A 19,992-nucleotide genomic window follows, 5' to 3' on the forward strand; every position below is an offset into this window, starting at 1 on the left:
CCAACAGGATGTGCTTGCTCAGTGTTACCCTAACCGGGGCCCCAGGGTGCCCCTCCCCCACCCTCCCAGCACTAGGGCTTTCATGACCCACCAATAAACATTGGAACTGACCCAGCCAGGAGGACAGGGTGGGTGGCCTTCAGAGGTATTCCAGAGTGCCAGGTTCTCCTCTTGTCAACCAGGGCTTCCATCTCTGAGGTGTCCTCCCACACCCCATCTCTTTCAGGGACTCTCCCAGACCCCCTGCTACGCCTATACACACACACACACACACACACACACAGGCCCAGTGTGAGGCTCCATGCCTCCCCCACCCGCTTTATGTATTATCTTCCCTTGAGCAGCCTTTCTAGAGGCCCTGGCTCTGGAGGTTCAGGCTCCTTGGTTGTCTTAACACCCACTTCAGGCTGGGTGGTCCCGTCCCTTCTGCACACTGGAATCAGCCATCCTAGTACCTCCCACCTCTTGGGGCTGTCAGAAGGAAGGCACACAGGAATGGGGAATCCTCTCCTCCTTTTAAAGTCTGGAGGGGGAGTGGGGCTCACCTGCACAGTGAGAAAGCAGAGACAGGTGTCCCAGTCCAGGGCACTCTGTGAGGGCATATGACAGCGGGAGCCGAGGCGGTCATGTGGGTGTGTGTGTATCTGATGGATGGACTGAGGAATAGGTGGGTAGGAGTTTGGGGAAGGCTGAAAGGGGGGTCAAGGCAGAAACTGGGTTCCCAGCTGTCTGCAGCCAACCTGTACCAACAGAGCACCTGAGTGCCTACAGATGGGCAGGTCACAAGGGCACCCTGTCCTCACCCCCACAGAGGTGCAATCTCATGGCAACAGGTGAACAAGCAGGCACCCGGGTCCAGCGCACCATTCCACATGGTGGGCGTCTGTGTTAGACGTGTCGAATAGGGCAGCATCCTCTAAGCCGGGACGGCGTCGAGGCTCTGGAGGCCGTGACTAAAAAGAAGAGAAATTGGTCTTGGCAGCCGAGACCAGAAGGGACCACTCTCCATGGAGTCAGCAAGTGTCCGTGTGCTGTGGACAGTCACCCAGGTAGCACAAGGCCTAGAGAGTGAGGCAGGGGTCAGAAAGGGCCAGGAGGCCTGGGACACCAGGGTTCAGGTCCCGCAGGCTGCAGGTCCCACAGGCTGCCAGCACAGGAGGCTCAGGTCATATGCTCAGGGCTGTGAAACCACAGGAAGATGGTTGGCCATCTTGAAAACCCCTCTGGCTAGAAAGTAGAATAGTGTTTGCTATCAGGCCAGGATTCATTCACGACACAGGGAATACGAAGGCTCCAACCTCAAGTGATGGAGTGTTGTATTTGGTGCTAGCCTGGCAGATCTAGGCCTCTGCATCTGTCAAAACCCAAAGGACTGGACACCACAAATCCTAATTGCCCTATGTGTTTGTTTAAAAAAAAATTAAAACCATCCCTTCAGGGGCTGAGACTGTCGCTCAGTTGGTAAAGTGCTCGCCTACTGTATATACATGGGGCCCTGGGTTCGATTCCCAGCACTGCATAAACTGTCTGTGGTGGTGCACACCTATTAGCCCAGGACTCAGGAGGTGGAGGAAGGAGAGTTAGAAGTTCAAGGTTTTCCTAGGCTACACATTGATTTCAAGACCAGCCTGGGCTATGTGAGACCCTGTCTCAGGAAAAAAAAATCACTTCAGCAGCTATGCGGAAGGGAGTGGGAGGCAGGAGGGCCATGGGAAATAAGCTAGGTTCTCTAGGAGACCCCAGGCAAGAGCAGCTGAATCCTGGCAGTTGGCGGCTGTGGAGACAGGAGCTCAGGTTGGTGGCCAATGGGAGCCTCAGTTTCCTCAATGGGACATGCGTGACAATTCCCACCTGTTCCCATGGCTGCAATACCTGCAACCTGGCAGGACCTGGCTAGACTAAATTGCTCCCCATTTAGAACTGGACAATGAGGGTGCATTGTCCAGGGATGGGGGTTGGGGTGTCCTGTGGCTGCCTCAGGATGCCTGTACGTGAGCTCCCCATCCAGGGAACAGCTGCAGACACACAGAAAGCAGCTGAAGGTGAAATGGGGGGAATCGCTCAGCCATGAAGGGCACCTGGCTGACCGAGCCCCCACCCCCAACCCCACCCCAACCTGTGGGTCCCCTGACGTCACCTCCCTGACAGAGGAATGCAGCCAGAATGTTGTGTATTTAGAGTACTTCTCTCCCAGGGAGGTCCAGGCCTTGAGCAGGGGCTAAATCAGGATCTGCCTGAAGTGAGAGTCGGAGCGGAAGACCGGCAGCTCCAGGAAATCGATCCCAGCATGCCTGGGAAAGTACAAGCGAGACAGAGGAACACTCTCAGGGACAGGCAGAGCACTAGATCAGCAGGGCTGAGGTCCTGATTCACCTCAGCCACCAATGAGCTGGGCTGCCTTGGGCAGACTATTCACCCTCTCTGGTCAGGAATAAGGTCGTTGCACCTACTGTGGAAGCAGACTTCAAAATTCTTCTTACATAAGGGTAATAATGGAGAGGAAAGACCGAGTGGAACTCCAGTGTCCCCTTGGTTAAAGCATTCTTCCAGAATCAGCAGGCTGTCTACCTACCTGCGAATGCCAGATAAAAGAAGTGTGTTGCTGGTGAGACTAAAATGGTGCTGCCATGTGGAGAACAGGCTGGCGGCTCCTCCCAAAGTTAAGCACAGGGCTGGCATATAACCCAGGACCTGCCTGAGCGTGATGCCGGAGGACTGAAGCAGAGACCAGCAGAGCCTCCCAGGGGGATGCTCATAGTGCAGGGTTCACTACAGTCAGAGCAAGCAGCTTCGGAGTGGAGCCACCACACCATGGAACGTGATTCGGTCATGAAAGGGTTGGAACCTGATAAACGCTAAGATGAGGATGGACTTCATATCCATTTTGTCAAGTAGCTTAGGCTAGGCATGAAGGTCCCCATGTTGGATGTTTTCAGACATATGGTTATGCAGAATAGGTGACTCTGTAGAGACAGGAGCTTGTTGATGGACAGAGCCTTGGGGGGACAGAAGCGTGGGGTGACTGGTTAGTGCGCACAGTCCTCCTCGGGGCTGATGGAGTGTTTGGGAACTAGGCATGTGCCAACATTGCCAATTCCCCTGAGTTCAACAGAAAGACCGTTTAGTGTCTCGTGAGTTTCTCTTTTCTCAATGGAGGAAGTGAAGGGTGCTTTGAGCTCCTGCCAAACATGAGACATGATGCAGTGGGGCTGGTGGCTGCCTTCACATCCAGCAGCCCCTGATGGATGTGTTCCTATTCTCACTGCTCCCACGGGGACTTGTGGTTCCAAGTCCCGGCAGGTTATGAATGGCCGTGCGGGCTGAGGTCAAGGCCTGTGTTGGTGCTGTCTGGTCCCAGCCACATGCCTGCCGCTCTGTTGGTGGCCTCCTCTCAGCTCCCTTATCGGATGTCACCACCTGCAGAGCTGACTATCACACTCTGAAAGGACAGGGTCCTGGAGTTCCATGTGCTAAGTCACCAATGGAAAGCACCAGAGGGCAGGAGGCCCCTGACCTGTGCGTGACAAGTCCTGGTACCTGAGAGGACAGAGACAGGCAGAGGCACAGCCCAGAGATGGTGGGGACATTGCATTGGGCCAGAAACTATAGGAAAGGAGTGCAGGGGGGAGGGGGCAGCACACGTGGAGAGCAAGAGGACCAGGTATTAGCAGGCTGGACATCTGGGCATCGAAGGAGCCAGCTGACTGACCCACAGGCAGGACAGTGGATGTGGATAATCATAGAGGACCCCTGCCTGCTGTGCCATCAAACATCATGCCACCAGCGGTGATCAAGAGAATAAAGTCTGAATCTGGGACAGGGAGGGAAAGTAGGAACAGTTCCAGGTTCCCTTAGACACGCACTCCTTCGCATCCTCAAACATACCAGCCGATTTCCCCTGTCTCCTCTGTTCTAGGCCCCTGAGTCCTTGAAGAAGATCTCACCTAAGCTGTGCTCTACCGCTAACTTGAGGGGCTCCTCTTCCTGAGCCTGGGTCTCAGACAAAGAGGATGGGGGAGGGAGGGGGATCAGGCAGCTGAGTGGGCAGCTGAGTATGAGAGAAGAGATAGCGTGAAGACCCAGTAAGATCAGTTCCCTGAATTCCCAAGCAGTGTCAGAGTTAGGAGAGGGTCGGAGGGATGCCAGGAACCAGCTCTGTATACCCCCGTGAAGTACTTCCCAGCTTGGAAAAGCCCCAGCCAGTACACTGGCCTCAGGAAGTGAGTAACTGCCTCTCCCTGCCTCCTGGCAACCGGGCAGGCCAGGCAGAGTTAGGAAGTGCAGGACTGACTGATGTTGAGGGAGCCTTCCTACAAGCCACTGATGGCGGCGCCATCCTTAGAGAGACAGGCGTGCATCCTCCTCCCAGAAAAGCAGAGGGGCAGACAGAGGGCAGACAGGCCTTCCAGCAGCCCCTCCCCCAGCTTCCCCCTGCACTGGGAGTTGCTAGGACCTCACTTGTTTTAAGCTTATTCATTTCCAATCCATTCCACAAGCCTAGGCAAGGGGACTAGTGTGTCTCCTCAGCACTGTGGCAAGGGACCCAGGCAAGGGGTCCAGCATATCTCCTCAGCGCCATGGCAAACAGCCTAAAGTGTCTCCTTAGAGCTGAGGCAAAGGGCCCAGCCTATCTCCTCAGCACTGTGGCAAGGGGACCAGTGTATCTACTCGGTGCTGAGGCATCCCCAACCATGAGGTACAACAGCTTCAGGGACAAGACAGACCTGTGTACACATCTCAGTCTCTACATATAGAAAGGTTAGATGTCAGAGCTGGGGTCTGTCTTCCAAGCCCTGGCGAGGAGCCTAATTTTCACTCCTTTCCCCTGGTGTCACCCATCAGCTCGAGTATAACCTATCTTCCTGGAGGATCCTTCTAGGTCTCAACCAGAAGTGGGGGTGCCTGACTCAGGGGGCTCAAAGTGAGTCTGAGGTTGGGGTGCTCTACCCCGACCCACTCTTCCCATCTGCACCAGGACCCGCTTTTAGACTCTGAAAGAAAACATTCCTCCTGTAACATCAATGGCCAGAGACCCCATCACACGCCTCCCACTCAGATGCCTCCCCTACACTGGCTACCCACTTACACCAAGCCCAGCTGTGGAGAGAGAAAGGGAAGCCACAGCCCTGAGTGCCTCTCCTTCCAAGGTGGAAGCCAGTACAGAGCTGGTGGAATGTTCCAAGCTGAGAAGGGGAAAGCAGGTGAACTTGGCCTCGCTGTCACCTCTCAGGGTGCCCTGCTCAGTAAGGAAAACACAGCAAAGGGCTGAGGGGTGAGCTTGATGGGGTAATGGGACACTTGCCTAACATGCATGAGGTCTCAGGTTCGAACTCCAAGAAAGGAAGGAAGAGAAGGAAGAACAGAAAAGGGAGAGCGGGGTGGATAGCTCAGTAGTTCGGGGTACAGCACCCCCCAAACAAGATCCAGAGTTTTATTCTTATCACAGCATCCCATCACTAAGATTGACAGAAACAGGAGAAATTCACAGTGTGCGACAGCATGTGTAACAGGATAAACATACAGTATCACACATGTTGCATAAGAAGCCAGTTATATGTAACACACATATACACATATGTACACAGACTGACACACATACATCAAATTTCTAACTACTCCAAGCAGTGCCCTTTCCAGGGTGCTTAGATTTTTATCTTATGCATGGAACTCAAACAATAGAGAACTACGCACATTAAGTCTACTCTCAGGGTTTGTGTGTGTGCATACATGTAGGCCAGAGGCCAACCTTAGCTGTTATTTTCTAGGCACTTTATTATTTTTCTTTTCTTTTCTTTTTCTTTTTTTTTTTTTTGAGACAAGTTTTTCTCATTGACTTGGAACTCACCAAGTAGGTTAGGCTGGCTGATCGTGTGGAGCCCCAGGAACCGGACTTTCTCCTCCTCCTCAGTGCAGGGATTAAACACAGAAGCCAACACAATACCCACCTTTCTCACATGCATTCTGGGTATCGAACTCTGGTCCTTCCCTTGTGGAGCAAGCACGCTACCCACTGAAAGTTCTCCCAGCCGCAGTTATCAGCTTTTCTCAGTTGCTCCTGAACTTGCAGACAGAGGCGTCAACTGGGGCTCAAGTTGCAGCTGGGCTGTTCACATGTGCAAGATTTGAACAGGTTAAGGAGCCTCTCTCGGCCTCTGTTTCCTCACCAGGCTTCATTCATTGTTGTGAGAAGACCATGGAATCACGTGATCACATGCTTAGAGACAGCATGGTCCAGGGAGTGCCCAGTCCCATGAATAAAGGCCAAATCTGTATCCCATGACGTCCCAGCAAGGCCAGGTAAGAGATCCCTGTTTGGGTATCTGGACCCCAGACTCAGAAAACCAGACAGAGAAGGCAGCGAGGCACATGTGGACTGTGGGAGTGCTGAGTGCCTTGCAAGGTGATAGTGTCTCTGAAAGCTAAGAACCGAAGTCAGGACCAACCTGTGCATGCCACCGAGATGCTTGGTTTTAATGCAACTTGCCACAAGTTAGGATCGCCGCGTAGGAAGTCTCAGGGGAGGAGTGGTCCCAGTTGACATACTTGACATGGGAAGAACCACCCCAAATATGACGTCAGCTACTGGGCAGCCCAGGTTTAAAGGGGTGGGGTGTGGCTGAAGGAAGCTGGTCCTTTGCTTGCTTGGCTTCCTCCTTGCCTCTGGGCTGATTCACCTGTTGCTGCTGATTTCAGAACCAGAGTTTCCAGGCTTCGATAGGACACTGAGTCCTGCAGCTCCTGGGAGCTGTCTGGGTTTTCAGTGCCAGACTGGGACTGCTCAGGTACCAAGCAACTACTGGTTCTCAGCCTCTCAGGTGTGAGAGAGCTGTTCTTACTGTTTCAACATAAACTGTTCAATAAATTCTTATAACACACATACATATGTAGGTAGATACATAGATAGATGATAGATAGATAGATACGTAGATAGACAGAGATGTAGATAGATAAGTAGATAGATGATTGATAGATAATAGATAAGTACATAAATAGACGGTAGTTGGTAAGTAGATAGATAAGTAGATAGAAGATAATAGATAAGTAGATAGATAATAGATGAATGGATAGATTATAGATAAGTAGATAGATAGATAGATAAGTAGATAGATAGATAGATAGATAGATAGATGATAGATAGATAGATAGATAGATAGATAGATAGATAGATAGATAAGTAGATAGATAGATAGATAGATAGATAGATAGATAGATAGATAGATAGATAAGTAGATAGATAGATGACAGATAGGCCAGTGGTAGGTAGCTTTCTGGTCAAGATACAGAATTCTGGACAAAAACACAGGCCAGTTCTGGAAGCTTTGAGGACTTCTTCCTCACCCACCGACACGCAGAGAATGTTCTGGAACACTGTGGCAGAAAGGTGGACATCCACAAATGTGTTGCCATCCTGCTTTGTGCTCTTCTGCTTTACTTGATCTTTCCTTTACCCCAGTTAGGTTGGGTGGGAGGACTCTTCCCTTCTCCAATCCAGGTATGGGGTGCCCCCTCTGTGGGATGATAAGCAGCAGTAAAACATGGGGCTCCCTGCCAAGAAAAAACCCAGAGCTGGTGCAGGACACGCAGGAGTTGGGGAACACAGATGAGACATCATGGGATCTAGACAAGCACATCAGAAGGTGTTCCCAAATAGCCTCCCAGAAAACAGGAGCTGCCATCCAGGGCCCCGGGAGACAGAGACCATATCCAGTGCAAAGGCCCAAAGTTAAACGTGATCCTGCCACACTTGGGAAGCTGAGGGGGCATAAGGGAACCTTTGCATGTTGTGTGAAGGGCCCTGGCTGCGTGGGGTGGCTGTCAGGGCTTCACAGGAACATCTGGCCTCCTCCATTGCCCTCCCTGAATACAGTGCAGGGGCTGAAGGCTGGAGTCCTGCCAGGCTGAGCCTCTCTTCGCAGCCCCCACACAAACACACAGAGTGTTGAGGATGGCACAGGCAGCCGCCTCAGGGAGCGTTCAGAAGAGTTTATAGCCAGATTTGCTCATAGCAAAAGCAAAGTGTAAAAAGTAGACTAAGGGGTTGGGGACTTAGCTCAGTGGTAGAGCGCTTGCCTAGCAAGCGCAAGGCCCTGGGTTCGGTCCTCGGCTCTGGAAAGAAAAAGAAAAAGAAAAAAAAAAGTAGACTAAGCCAGAGAAGAGTGGCTACTGCTTTGAAATGGCTCTCCGACCTTCCTTGCTCTCAGGCAGGCCTGACCTGGTGTGTCCCTGGCTCCTCACTTCTGCCTGCCAGTGTATGTGTAAGATGAACGGGTGGGTAGATGGACTCGTGAAAGTAGGAGAGAAAGATGATGAGGAAGGGAGAAGGGAAGAAAGAGAGAGGAAAGGGACACGGGTATGCAGATGAAGAGGCCCTTGGCAGTGCCGATAAACAGGGGTGTGGGTGTTGTATAAGATTTCTAGACTCATTTGGCAGCTGGACACGGCATGGCTCACTAGATGGACACAGGCATCCAACAAGAGAAGGCGGCTCCCAGGGCCACCACGCTAGGGTTTGCCCCGAGACAGGGTGACAGCAAGCCAGACCTGTAGGGGCACCTCCTGGGCGGCAGGTAGGTGGGGCTAGCTGAGTCTCACACTCCCTGGGGAATTGTCTGAGTGCTCTCAAGATACAGGACTCTGCACAGCTGCTGAGTATCTGGCCCCAAGGGGAAGGGGTGCTGCCCAGCAGAGTGAGAACCCAGGAAGAGAAGCGGTTGGAATGTAAACTGAGCCAGCCACTCCAGACCCTCCAGCATCCAGCCAGGACTACAGAATGGGGACAAGACAGTGGGCCTTTGGGGGTTTTGTTCTTGGTTTTGAGTCTGGGTCTCACTATGTACAGCCAGCCAGACCTCTAACTCCAAACCCTACAGCCTCAGCCCTGTGGGTCACCAGCTCAGCTTTTCTCTGCCTGTTCTACGAAGCTTGTGGATGAGGCCAGGCGGGTGATGGCACATGCCTTAAATCCTAGCACTTAGGAGGCAGAGGTGAGTCCAAGTCCAGCCTGGTCTACAAAGTTCTAGGACAGCCAAGGCTACACAAAGAAACCCTGTCTCAAAAACAAAAGACAAAGAACAACAAAACAAAGCTCGAGGATGGACCCCTTCCCTTGTGATCCTTCAGGGATGTGGTGGGGGTTGTGGTCTTCCCTGAAGGAGTGGGTAGACACACAGCTTCTGCATCCAGCTTTAGCCAACCCGCAGACTCGCCCACCTAGGTGGACCAGAAGCCCTGGGTCACGGGAGCTCCCTGCGGTCAGACAGGCTAGAGGTGCAGATGAGGCAATCCAAAGCCAAGCCAGGGCGAGATCCCAGGCTGATCCACAGCCTTTCTTGGATTCAGCTCCGGCCCCCATCCCTATGGTGACATTTGACACCCTCAATATGAGAGCTTGATTGAGAGATATTCAGGGGCAGGGAGACAGCAGCTGGGGCTCTGTGTGGATTCCTGGAGCCTTGGGCTCACTCTTGACTAGTCTGTGACCTCCCCTGCACCCTCCGCTCCTCTGATCCGGAGAGTAAAGCACTGTAGGTCTTTAGCAGATTTTCGAAGGAAATGAATATGACCAGAGAGCTTGGAAGTGGAGGAAGAAACAGCTTCTAAATTCCCCAAAGGAATTCAGCGTCTGGCAGGGGCCCACACAGCTCACCCAGGACTTGGCCAACAGTGTGTCCCTTCTCTGGGATGTACGCTAGTTTCTGCCACAGCACCCTTGGGAGGTGTGCATAGAAAAACCAAAACACTTTCAGAACTCCCCCGGCCAACTGGGTGCCTTCGGCTTACACCCTCTATGTAAATGCCCACTGTTTGCACCTAAAACTCAGGAGCAAAACAACCACCTCGGGAGCCTCAGTCATGGCAAGCAGTGTTATGTTAAACACGGGCATTCACGTGGTCCTCCAGGAGCCATTCTAGCAGCAGGGAAAACATTTGCCACGCCGGGCTCCCCGGGGGGCAGTCTGCACAAACGGAAGGCTACCTGTGGCCATCCCAATTTAGCCTCCGCAGCTAGGAGTCCAAAACCCTCACAGCGGAGAACTGCTGCTGATCCCGGGGGCTGGGAGCTTGAGCTGGGCCAGAGGTGGAGGGAGGAGTGCCCAGGAGAGTGATGACATCACCGGCCAGCCCTTGAAAGATGAGCTGCTCCCCGTGCCACTCCAGCTCAGCTCCTCAGGAGACTGGGGAGGACTGTTGGGGACCGCTCGACAGGCAGTCGCTGGACCTGGACCGAGGGACTCACTTAGAACGCAGACACGGCTTGCTTCAGAAAAGGTGAGTGTCCGGCAAGAGCTCGTCCACGGAGAGCACAAATGTCTCAGCACAGAGAGGTCCTGGCCAGAAGCTGGGACCAGCCCCAGGCTCCCAGGGGTTCTGTGGTCCTGAGAAGTTGGAGCAAGGCTCCCTTCCTCCCCTAGGTCTGACAAATGGCTGGAGGAAGGGTTGTAGTTACTTATACAGGAGGATTTGCCCTGTTGGTTTCAGCTCATCACCTCTCCCCCCGCCGCCGCCGCCACCACCACGAGTGACCGGTGATTTGAGTTTTATAGGCTCCATGTGGACACAGTGGGCTAAGGCAGGAAGCAGTGAGTGCCAGGCAATGGCGGGACAGGTGTCGTGAGAGTCTGATTCTTTACTCACTGAGCCACTGATGAGCTCAGAAGACTCTGCAATGTCTGAGTTCTGCTTTCTCCGTCTGTAAGGCGTGCTCAGCTGCTCCTTGGAGCAGAGGTTAAGACAGCAAAGAGACTTTGTCTCCCCTGGCTGATGTGGCCCGTCTGTGTCAGCGGCGGCAGCTTTAATCCACTCCAGTCCTGGTCCTTCTTCAAGGTGGTGGCTATGAGTGAGCTTGGTGTGCTGTCTCGGGTTCGAGTCTCGGCTCCTCTTTCATCCCCTGGGTGACATTGTTGGTGAGAGTTTTGTGTCGCAGGGCCAGGGACCCAAAGAAGACTCAGTGACCCCTTTTAAGGCAGAGACAGAAGTGTGGCCCTCCTGGGACATACCCCCATTTGTGGTCTTCAGCTCCGATTGCTGGGTTGGTAGCTCCGTGGCCTGTGTGGGGTGGCAGCGGTGATGCTCACGGGTTAGGCAGGTTAGAATGTGCCTTCCTGAGTCACAAGCTGCCTGTGGCTCTCTCAAACAGTCCACAGGAAGCAGGAGCTCTGGCTGGGTGTGGGTGCGGTGCCTTGCCTCTCTGACACAGAAGGGCTTGTAGGGGATCTGATGCCCCTGCTCTGTGCCCGCAACAACAGTGAGGATGATGGGAACACTCCACAGTTCTGAGACTCAGGGACTTAGAGTTTGCTGTTTTCCTCCACTTGGATAGGGTTAGGGACAAGCAGGGGAGGAGGGTTGGAGAGAATATTAAAAATGGAAAAGCACGTGCCCTTGCCTGGCAGGGCACCCTAGGAGCGTATGCCAGCTCTACCCTGAGCTTCTGCACTGCAGCTTGGTGTATTAAAAAGGCCCCTGTCGTTGTCGTCATGCACTTCGAGGAGCCCAGCACCGATGGGGAAACTGAGTCTGGAGGAGGCAACAACCTCACCCGCGTCCTTTGCGCATTGCCCAGGGAATCCCATAACCATAGGACTCAGGCTCCGTCAGCTTTAAATAAGGGAAAGATGGAATGATTGGCTGAGCCAGTGTGAGGACACTGCTCTACAGGGAATTCATCCGATGACAAGCAAAGGGGACCGGGCCCAGAATAACTGGGCCGCGTGACCTCTGTTACCACGTGACGGGATGGGCAAAAAATTTCAGGGTGTCTGAGAGTGACATTAGGGTTGCCCCTCTCTGCTGTGCGGCTGTGGTCAGGAAGGGACCACGTGGGGCAAGGGAGAGTCCTGCAGATTGCCAGGGAGCCTGGGCTTCCAGAAAGACGGTGGGAACTGCACCTCTATATCTATCTGCTCATGGGCTGTATAATTCGCTTGAGAACCATTGGATGGATGGATGGATGGATGGATACACAGTGGTCACAGAGAAGGCCCCAAGAGCACACAGCTTGTTACTAAGTTAAGGAGCTGGTTTGGAAAGGTAACGCTATGAGCATCTCCCTGTGACATTCTGGAGAAAGATAAAATACAGGAGGGACAGGCAGGGGTTAGATGGGAACTCTGTGTTTTCCCCTTAAGTGTTCTGTGAACCTACATCTGTTCTTAGGTAAAGCTCACAGATCAGGTGAGTTTGTGTGTCCCTTTAAGAAGTTCAAGGCCGGGTAGGTGGTGGTGATACAGGCCTTTAATCCCAACACTCAAGAGATAGAGGCAGGCAGATCTATGTGAGTTCAAGGCCAACATGGTCTATAGAGCAAGTTCCAGGACAGCCAGGGCTACACAGAGAAAACCTGTCTCAAAAAGCAAAGGCAAAAAGAAAAGAAAAGAAAAAAGCCAAATGTCACAAGTTAAAGGATCAGAAACCACTGACACCTGAGTCCCCGAGTGACCACTTCTAACATGTGCTCCTTGATTCGTGAACCCCCAACCCGTAAGCAATGGTCTTAGTGCGCGTGCTGCCTGGACCAGAGAGCTGCCCGTTGCCCATGACCTGGTCCATCTCAGGAGGGCTGTAAGGCTAACAGTCCCCTTCTCGAGTGGAGGTGACCAGCGTCCTCAGAGCACGGCTCCATTTACTATTGTGAGGGTCTGCAGTGGTCAGCTCTGCTTGGCCTCTGTAGGTGGGATGTCCACAGCCCTTCATCTGCCCTCTATGAAAGGGGTTGAATGGCAGGCTTTCCTGGTTTTCTGAGGAGCCTACACCCCAAACACACACCCAGGGCTGCATTCCAGGGCAAACTGAAGAATCCATCGGTCTCTGGTCCTGTCACCATGGGGAGGTTTCTGAGACTCTGGAGGCCAGAACACTGGGATCCCAGAACCCCCTCACATTGTCCGAGGCCAGAGTGAGGTGAAACAAACAAGACCTGGGGGCCAGTTCTCAGTGGTGTCGTTCACTGAGGGAGGCTTTCTCGGTCTCTGCTCGCTTCCCTGTGATGGGGACAGTCGTCCATTTCAGAGGAGGCCTGCGAAGCCCCTTAGAGTACAGACTAGATGGATGCCCTGAGTATGAGACCCCTCCCCCTCCTCTCCCTTCTCCCCCTCCTCTCCCTTCCTGTCCTCCCCCCCACCCCTCTCCTCTCCTCCCCTCCCCTCCCTTCCCCTCGACTCTCCTCCTCTCCCTTCCTCTCTCCTCTCCTCTCCTCCCTTCTTCCGAAGCTAAACTAGAACTGAATCCCTCTTTCCCCCACCACGTGGCCAATTCAGCTCTCTGAGCCTTGGCCCCTTCAGCTATAAATAGTAACTGAATCAGAAACTACCTAAAAATTCAAATTGGAACTCCTGAGAGTCCTGGTGTGTGAAGGGACATCCCTGCTCTCCCAGGGCAGGGCCACTGGGAGGACAGTCACAAAGAAGGTGAGGGAAAGACACAGGCAGGAACACCACCAAAGCACAGCCAGCGGGCAGTGGCTTCTGGAGCAACATACCATGAATTGTAAAGTGCTATTGGAGCGTGAGGTCCCACACACACACACACCCCAAAAATGTTAGCTTGAAAGATGCACATCCATTGCTCTGATTTGATTGTTATGCGTAGGCTGCATACGATCAGTCACTGCAATGTATTCCGTAAAGAAGCACTCATATCTCAATTAAAAAAAAAAAAATGAGGGTCAGGGATGTACCTCAGAGCACCTGCCTGGTAGGGGTGAGGTCCTGGATTTCTTTTCTGGCACCTCAAAAAACGAGGTGGTGCGGCGGTTAGGTTTTTTGTTTTTTGTTTGTTTGTTTGTTTTTGTTTGGTTGTTTGTTTGTTTTTGACAACTTGATACAAGCTGCAGTTTTCAGAAAAGAGGGAACCTCAATTAAGAAAATGCCCCCCAAAAACTGGCCTGTAGTCAAGCCTGTGGTTCATTTTGTTAATTAAATGATGGGGAATGGCCAGCCCCTGTGGTCAGTGCCCTCCCTGGGCAAGTGGTCCTGGGTTGTATAAGAAAGCAAACTGAGCAAGTCAGGAGAAGCAAGCCAGTCAGCAGCACCCCTCCATGGTTCCTGCCTCCAGGTTCCTGCCTCGAGTTCCTGCCTCGAGTTCCTGCCTTGGAACTGTGTTCCTCCACGGACTGTGTGCCAGGATATGTAAGCAAAATAAACCCTTCCCCCCCCAGGCTGCTTTAGGTCATGACATTTCTCACAGCAACAGACAGCAAGCTGAGAGGGCTGGGTTGCTCGATTGGTGCATACAGAGGTGAGGACAGTGTAACTGGGAGTCTCCGTGTGTGTCCTTACACATGGACAGGGGCATCTCCCGTGAAAGTCAGGAGGCATCTGAAAAGAGAAAGGATGGGATGCCAAGAGACAGGCTGCTCGCCTTCAGGGAGGGCATAACAGGGCTGGATCAGGCCCGGAGGGAGGCTGAGGGTCACCGCACTTCCTTCTTCACTCTCTGAAGCTCTTACAGACATGCGGGTCCCTTTGCAGAAACTTAAATGAGAACTTAAATCTTAGAAGCAAAGCAAACAGGACTAGATAGAAGACAAGCTTCATGGTGGCTGACACCAGGAATCCCAGCCCTCAGAAAGCTGGGGCAGGAGGATTGCCCCAAGTAAGGGGCCATCCTGTGCAACCTTGTGAGTTCTATATCAGAAACCTAGGCTTGCTTATATCTCTCCAGGTATAACAAGGTCTAAAAAGGTGGGGTGGGCGACTCACACACCTTCGCCTGTACCCAGGAGCCAACACCACAGAAGGACAACGGGGTCGGGGGTGGGGCTTGAGGGTGGTAGGACAACCAGCCTTGGATCTTCAGAGTCCTGCTGGACTGTGTAGGAAAATGTATTCACTGAGCACCTACTATGTGGTGCGTGGCTCTGTGCTGAGCCCTGGTTGGGACTGGGGAGGGGGTTTTTGAAACCACTTCTACTAAAAGCAGACTCAGATACATGGGGATCCTTGAAACAGCCACTGCTCACACAGACTCAGATCCCAACGAGGGATTTGTTTTCCAGGGCGGGGGGGGGGGGGCGGGGGGGGGCGGGAGGGAGGGGAAGAAACTTCTTGATTAAGTATCCCAGCCAAATAGGAAGTTCATCACATTAAATGATTTAAGAAAGAGGACAACATTATAGAAAAGTTGATTACGATCAGTGGAGCCTTCCGATTAAAGCCCAAGCTATGGCTCTGAAGTTGGTTGGAACTTGACTAGGATGCTTAATAAATGTTTGGAACGGATGCTCAGAAAAGATAAACAGTTTGTAACTGCTGGGGACTAAATCTCATGTTATTTCAACTAAAGCTAAAGTTGGAGGTGGAGGGGCGGGCAGGCACGGATGAGAAGGGTCCTAGAGGTCCTCGCCTTATTCTTTCCGTGTATAGGTTGTGTGTGCACCCGCATGTGCACACTTGTGTGGTATGCATGAGTGTGTTCAGACCCCTCACCGTGCAAGCACTTGTGAAGACCGGAAGTCAGACCTTGGGTGTCCTCCTCCATGACTCTCTGTGTTTTGAGACAGAGTCTCTCCCTGAACCTGGAGCTTGGAGCTTGCCCATTGGTAGACTGGCTGGCCAGTGAGCCCCGGGGATGCTCCTCTCTCCACCTCCCCAGCACATGGATTACAAGGACATACCCCGTGTGTGTGTGTGTGTGTGTGTGTGTGTGTGTGTGTGTGTGTGTGCACAAGTGAAGGTTAAAGGTCAATGCTTCCTCTGTTGTTCATCACGGTAGCTTTTGTGACAGGGTCTCTCACTGAATCTGGCCTATCCCCTCTGAGATTATAGATGTGTGCCTTTGTGGCCGGCTCTCATGGGTGGCGAGGATCCGAACTCAGGTCTTCATGGTTGTGTGACGAGCACTTTACCCACTAAGCCATCTCTGCAGTCTTGACTTTCATCATATCTGGGAACAGAGCATTATCTTTCTGCTTTTGGTGTTAATTGACAGATACGGAATCTCATGTTTGTCAGATATTTAAAGACAGACTTTAGAAGAGTAGTACAGATGGCGCCCGTGACACGGTCCTTACGTTTGCAGAAATCAACCGTGTAGTCCAGAGATGCCGGAAAGCCTCAGCAGGCAGAGATTAATATTGATAGATGTCCTGTGTATAAAGCTCTGACAGGCCGTATCGCCCGCCTGTACTATGGAAATGAACATCTGATATAAAATCTAGACGTCACAGACCACTTGAAAATTCTAGAAACTACTCCTAAAACCCATTCAAAGGGTTGCAGTGAAATCGCAGACATTTGAGAAATGATCAACTCTAAGATAGCACGACTTACCAAACTTAGGGGGCACAGCCAAGGCCACATCGGAGGAGAAATCATACCTTAAGAATCGTTCGTCACTAAACCACAAAGGTTGCAAACAAATGAATTCGTTCCAATCCACTTTTAACATATCTGTAGCTAGGTTGGCCTTTGGTAGCACAGGTTCGTAGTCCCAGTCTGCAGGTGGCTGAAGCAGGAGGATTACAAGTTCATGATCAACCAGTCTGAGCAACGTAGTAAAACACTGCTATCCCAAAATAAAAATAAAAATCGATCGGGACTGTCACTTTGTAGGCGAGTGCTTGACTCACACACGCAAAGCCAGGAGTTTAATCCCCAGCAGCAGAGAACAAAGATAGATAAGGAATTATAACCAGAAACACACAGAGAGGAAAATAACAGCACAAAAATCAAGAAGAACTAATTGCAAATTAGAAAAATACTGATCATAAAGCTATTCAAGGAGAGCCCGAGAGCTGGCTCTTTCCTGGTTGCTGTATATTAAGTACATGTAAGGGTTTCGCTACAGCACCCTCATACATACACAGAGGTCATGTGCTCACTCACATACTTCCGCTCCTTCTCTTATCCCCCTTTGGAGAGAGGGCTGGAGAAGGGAAACGTGGGTGTGATTGACTCTGTAGGAAACAGGTCAGTTAGGGTGGCTGCTCCGTTGGGTGGTGGGGAGTAGCCTGTAGGCAAAATGGGGGCCCACAGTGCCTGAGCCTTTACTGAGACTACACTGGGGAGGTAAGAGTCGCTGGCTAGGGGTCTCCACCAGCTCCCCAGAAAGATCCCTACCCATCTGGCCCCCAGGAGGTCACTCTCTTGTGGCCAAAGGTCAGTGCCTTAGACAGACGGCTCCTTACCTCCAGAAAGGCGAGCTAATGAGGAGAAGATGCCTCCCTCGCTCCAGAGCTTCTACCCGCTTGTCACCTGTTTCTAGTTCAATTCTCTACTGGAGTTCCTCTGCCCACAAGCGAGGCTCACAGCTGTGCCAATTTTTTAGACACTGGTATTACGTTTAGGAATTAGGACCAACCGGTCCTGCCCACAGTCTGGGGTTCAGCTCTACCAGTGACTGTGGACACTGACTCTCTCTCATCTGTATGGTTCAGGAGGAGGGCCACTGTGGGATGGGTAGAACGGGCCTATGTGTGGGCTTGACTGCTCTGTGCCCAGGATTTGAGAAGTTGGTTTATTCCTTATTTTTAAACCTCTTAAGTCTGTTCTAGACTCCTCCAGATCAGAGGCCTCTGTCCGCAGAAGCCTGGGCCTCATGGGAGATTTTGTGTAGGCTTCAAGTTCAAGGCCCATACCTTGTGAAGCAGAGCGTATGCCTCAATAGAGGAAAGGGCGTGGTGTGGGCTGGAAACAGCCAGGTAGATCGCTGGGTGCTGATGGAAGTGTGTGTAAGCCCTCTCCTGGCCCCAGAGGACCATTGCCACCCAAACCTGTCACTGCTACTTCTGATAAAGCTGCTCTATGGGTGATGTGTCCCCACACGAGAGCTGACAGAATGGTCTGTAAAGGTGACACAGTAGCTAAAGCAGCATTGGAGCCTGACCTGGTTCTTCTTGTGTCACCAGGCCTCCCCAGACAGGCAAAGGGACAGATGGAGGAGCTGGTAAGGCTACTGGGGTTTGGGGAGGGGCGGAGTGCAGCTTGGTGAGAATAGCAGAACCCTGAGCCCCAAGCTAGGCACTTCTCCACAGTGGGAGGGATCCCAGAGCCACCTAGACCTGGAGCGCCTTGCCTGTTCTCTCCCTCTGGGCCCTAGAACTTCCCAGCATTCAGTGCAAAGATAAGCACCAGTCAAGGGGCTTTCCTGGCAAGTGGCGGGTCTCTCCCAGGGTCCCTCTGGGGCCTATGACTAAGAGAATGGAAGGGAAGACATCTGGGTCCCTGGGGGGGGGGGGGGGGGTGGTGCCGGCAACTGTAAAGCCCGAGTCAAGTAAGGAAGCTAGCATTGATGAGTGACTGGGGTGAACATGCCAGGTCCCCGCTCACCCCTCACGCCAACAGTAAAGCCCCGGACCCTGCAGGTGGAGACTCGGGCTCAGAAAGCTGATCACAGCATAGGCAAGTGGCAGGGCTGGGATTTGAATGTCAATTAGCACGACTCCGTCATGCCAGTCCGTACTCAGTCCATGCCCTTGGTGTACCAGAGTTTGGGTGGCTTAGGGAGATGGTGAGGGGGAGTCCCCTCAAACCTGGAGTATGGTGAGTTCCAGATCTCCCAATTCCCCAGCAGCTAAGAAAAAAGATGGAACCTGACCCCCCTCATAGGCTTTGAGACTAGCTAAAAGGACAGCTTCCCTACCACACACTCTTGAATGCATTTTTTGCATTGCAAAGAGAAAGAGGGTAGGTAAACATCGGATTGGAAGCTGGGAGTAGGGGCTCACCGGTTGCTTTGGGCTTTCTTTATTCTTTGTAGAGGTTCCTAAGCTGCAAGAAGAACCAGACTGGCCAGGAGTGAATACATCAGGCTCCAACAGAGGAGAGTCTGTATACAGGAGAAAAAAAGGGCTGTGGTTCTGGATACATCCAGTTTCCATGACTATTACAAAGTACCCGAGGCGGGCAACTATAAATAAAGGGAGTATACTGCCAGCTGTGGTGGAACACATCTGGAATCCCAGCACAAGGGAGGCTGAGGCAGGAAAGAGGAAGAGACGGTAACAGGGAAGGACAGGGGAGAAAAAGAAGAATTTTCTTTAACTCATAGTCTGTGTTGCTAAAAGTTGGCCCTTGAAGCCCCTCCCCCTGTCTGTCACATTATGGTGAATGACAGGGGCAGAAGTATATCCCTTTGGAGGGCACGCCTCTAGTGATTTAAAAGCCTCCCTGCTAAGCCCTACCTCTTAAGGTCCCTCACCGCCTCCCAACACTGCCACCTTGGGGACCAAGTCTCCAACACAGGAACCTTGGGGGACAGACTCCAACTACATCCGTGCACAGCAGATGAGGAACGGTCCTCCATGAAGGAAGCTAACAGGGAGGCATGCTCATGTGGGATGTGCTCAAAGGGCTCACTGTCGTCATGAAAATGCCACTCAACATGACCTGGCCCATGAGAACACCGTGGAAAGACCCGTTTCCGCCTATCTCCTGGGGTTTCATTGGGCTTTCATGGCAGAATCAGGGAAGTTGGGCTGGATTATGTGGTCACAGGAGGGCTTTGTTTGCATGGTAGGGAGCTTGATGGTCCCAGAGTCACGTCTGAGGTTCCTAAAAGGGCCAGTCCCAGATTACCGGAAGCCCACTGATTCATCCGTGCGGAATGGTAGTTAGGCGACCAGAGACTCATGGGAGAAACAGTTTACATTTCACGTTAAACAAAAACACAACTGTGTATTAATTTGCCAGCTCCTACATAAGCAGAGCTTAGCAGGTTGTCTTTCTTATACAAGCTAAGCATAATTCACTCTCTATTTTGTTCTTCAAAGGAGAAAATGCGTGGCTTGTTATTACAAGAGTACTAGGTGTGCGTGTGAGGTGGTGGTGGGAGCGGGGGCAGTCGGGGTGCACTGGCCTGTGCATGCCTGTGTAGGAGTCAGAAGTCAGTGCCAGTGTCTTCCTTTATTGCTCCCCACTTTGTTTTCGAGACAGACTCCCTTACTGAATCTGTAACCCAACTTCCAGCTAGACTGAGCGGCCAGCAGGCTCCCGGGAGCCGACCGACGCCTTTCTCTGCCCTTCCCCAGCACTGAGGTTACAGGCATACAACGCT

At 52.2% G+C, this 19,992-nt stretch overlaps 1 protein-coding gene across 1 annotated transcript in view; it reads left to right on the top strand.

The window, feature by feature from the left end:
* The first annotated feature begins 8,186 nt into the window (after positions 1-8,186).
* Bdkrb2 (bradykinin receptor B2) overlaps positions 8,187-19,992 on the top strand; it is a 32,447-nt gene continuing 20,641 nt past the window's right edge. Inside the window, exon 1 of the mRNA XM_052738890.1 lies at positions 8,187-10,269. The gene's annotated coding sequence lies outside the window, so the exon portion shown is untranslated. The remainder of the gene's footprint in view (positions 10,270-19,992) is intronic.

This window comes from Peromyscus californicus, unplaced genomic scaffold (assembly GCF_007827085.1).
Source record: "Peromyscus californicus insignis strain IS unplaced genomic scaffold, ASM782708v3 Scaffold_15__1_contigs__length_86483966, whole genome shotgun sequence".
In the NCBI taxonomy this organism is placed as follows: Eukaryota; Metazoa; Chordata; class Mammalia; order Rodentia; family Cricetidae; genus Peromyscus; species Peromyscus californicus.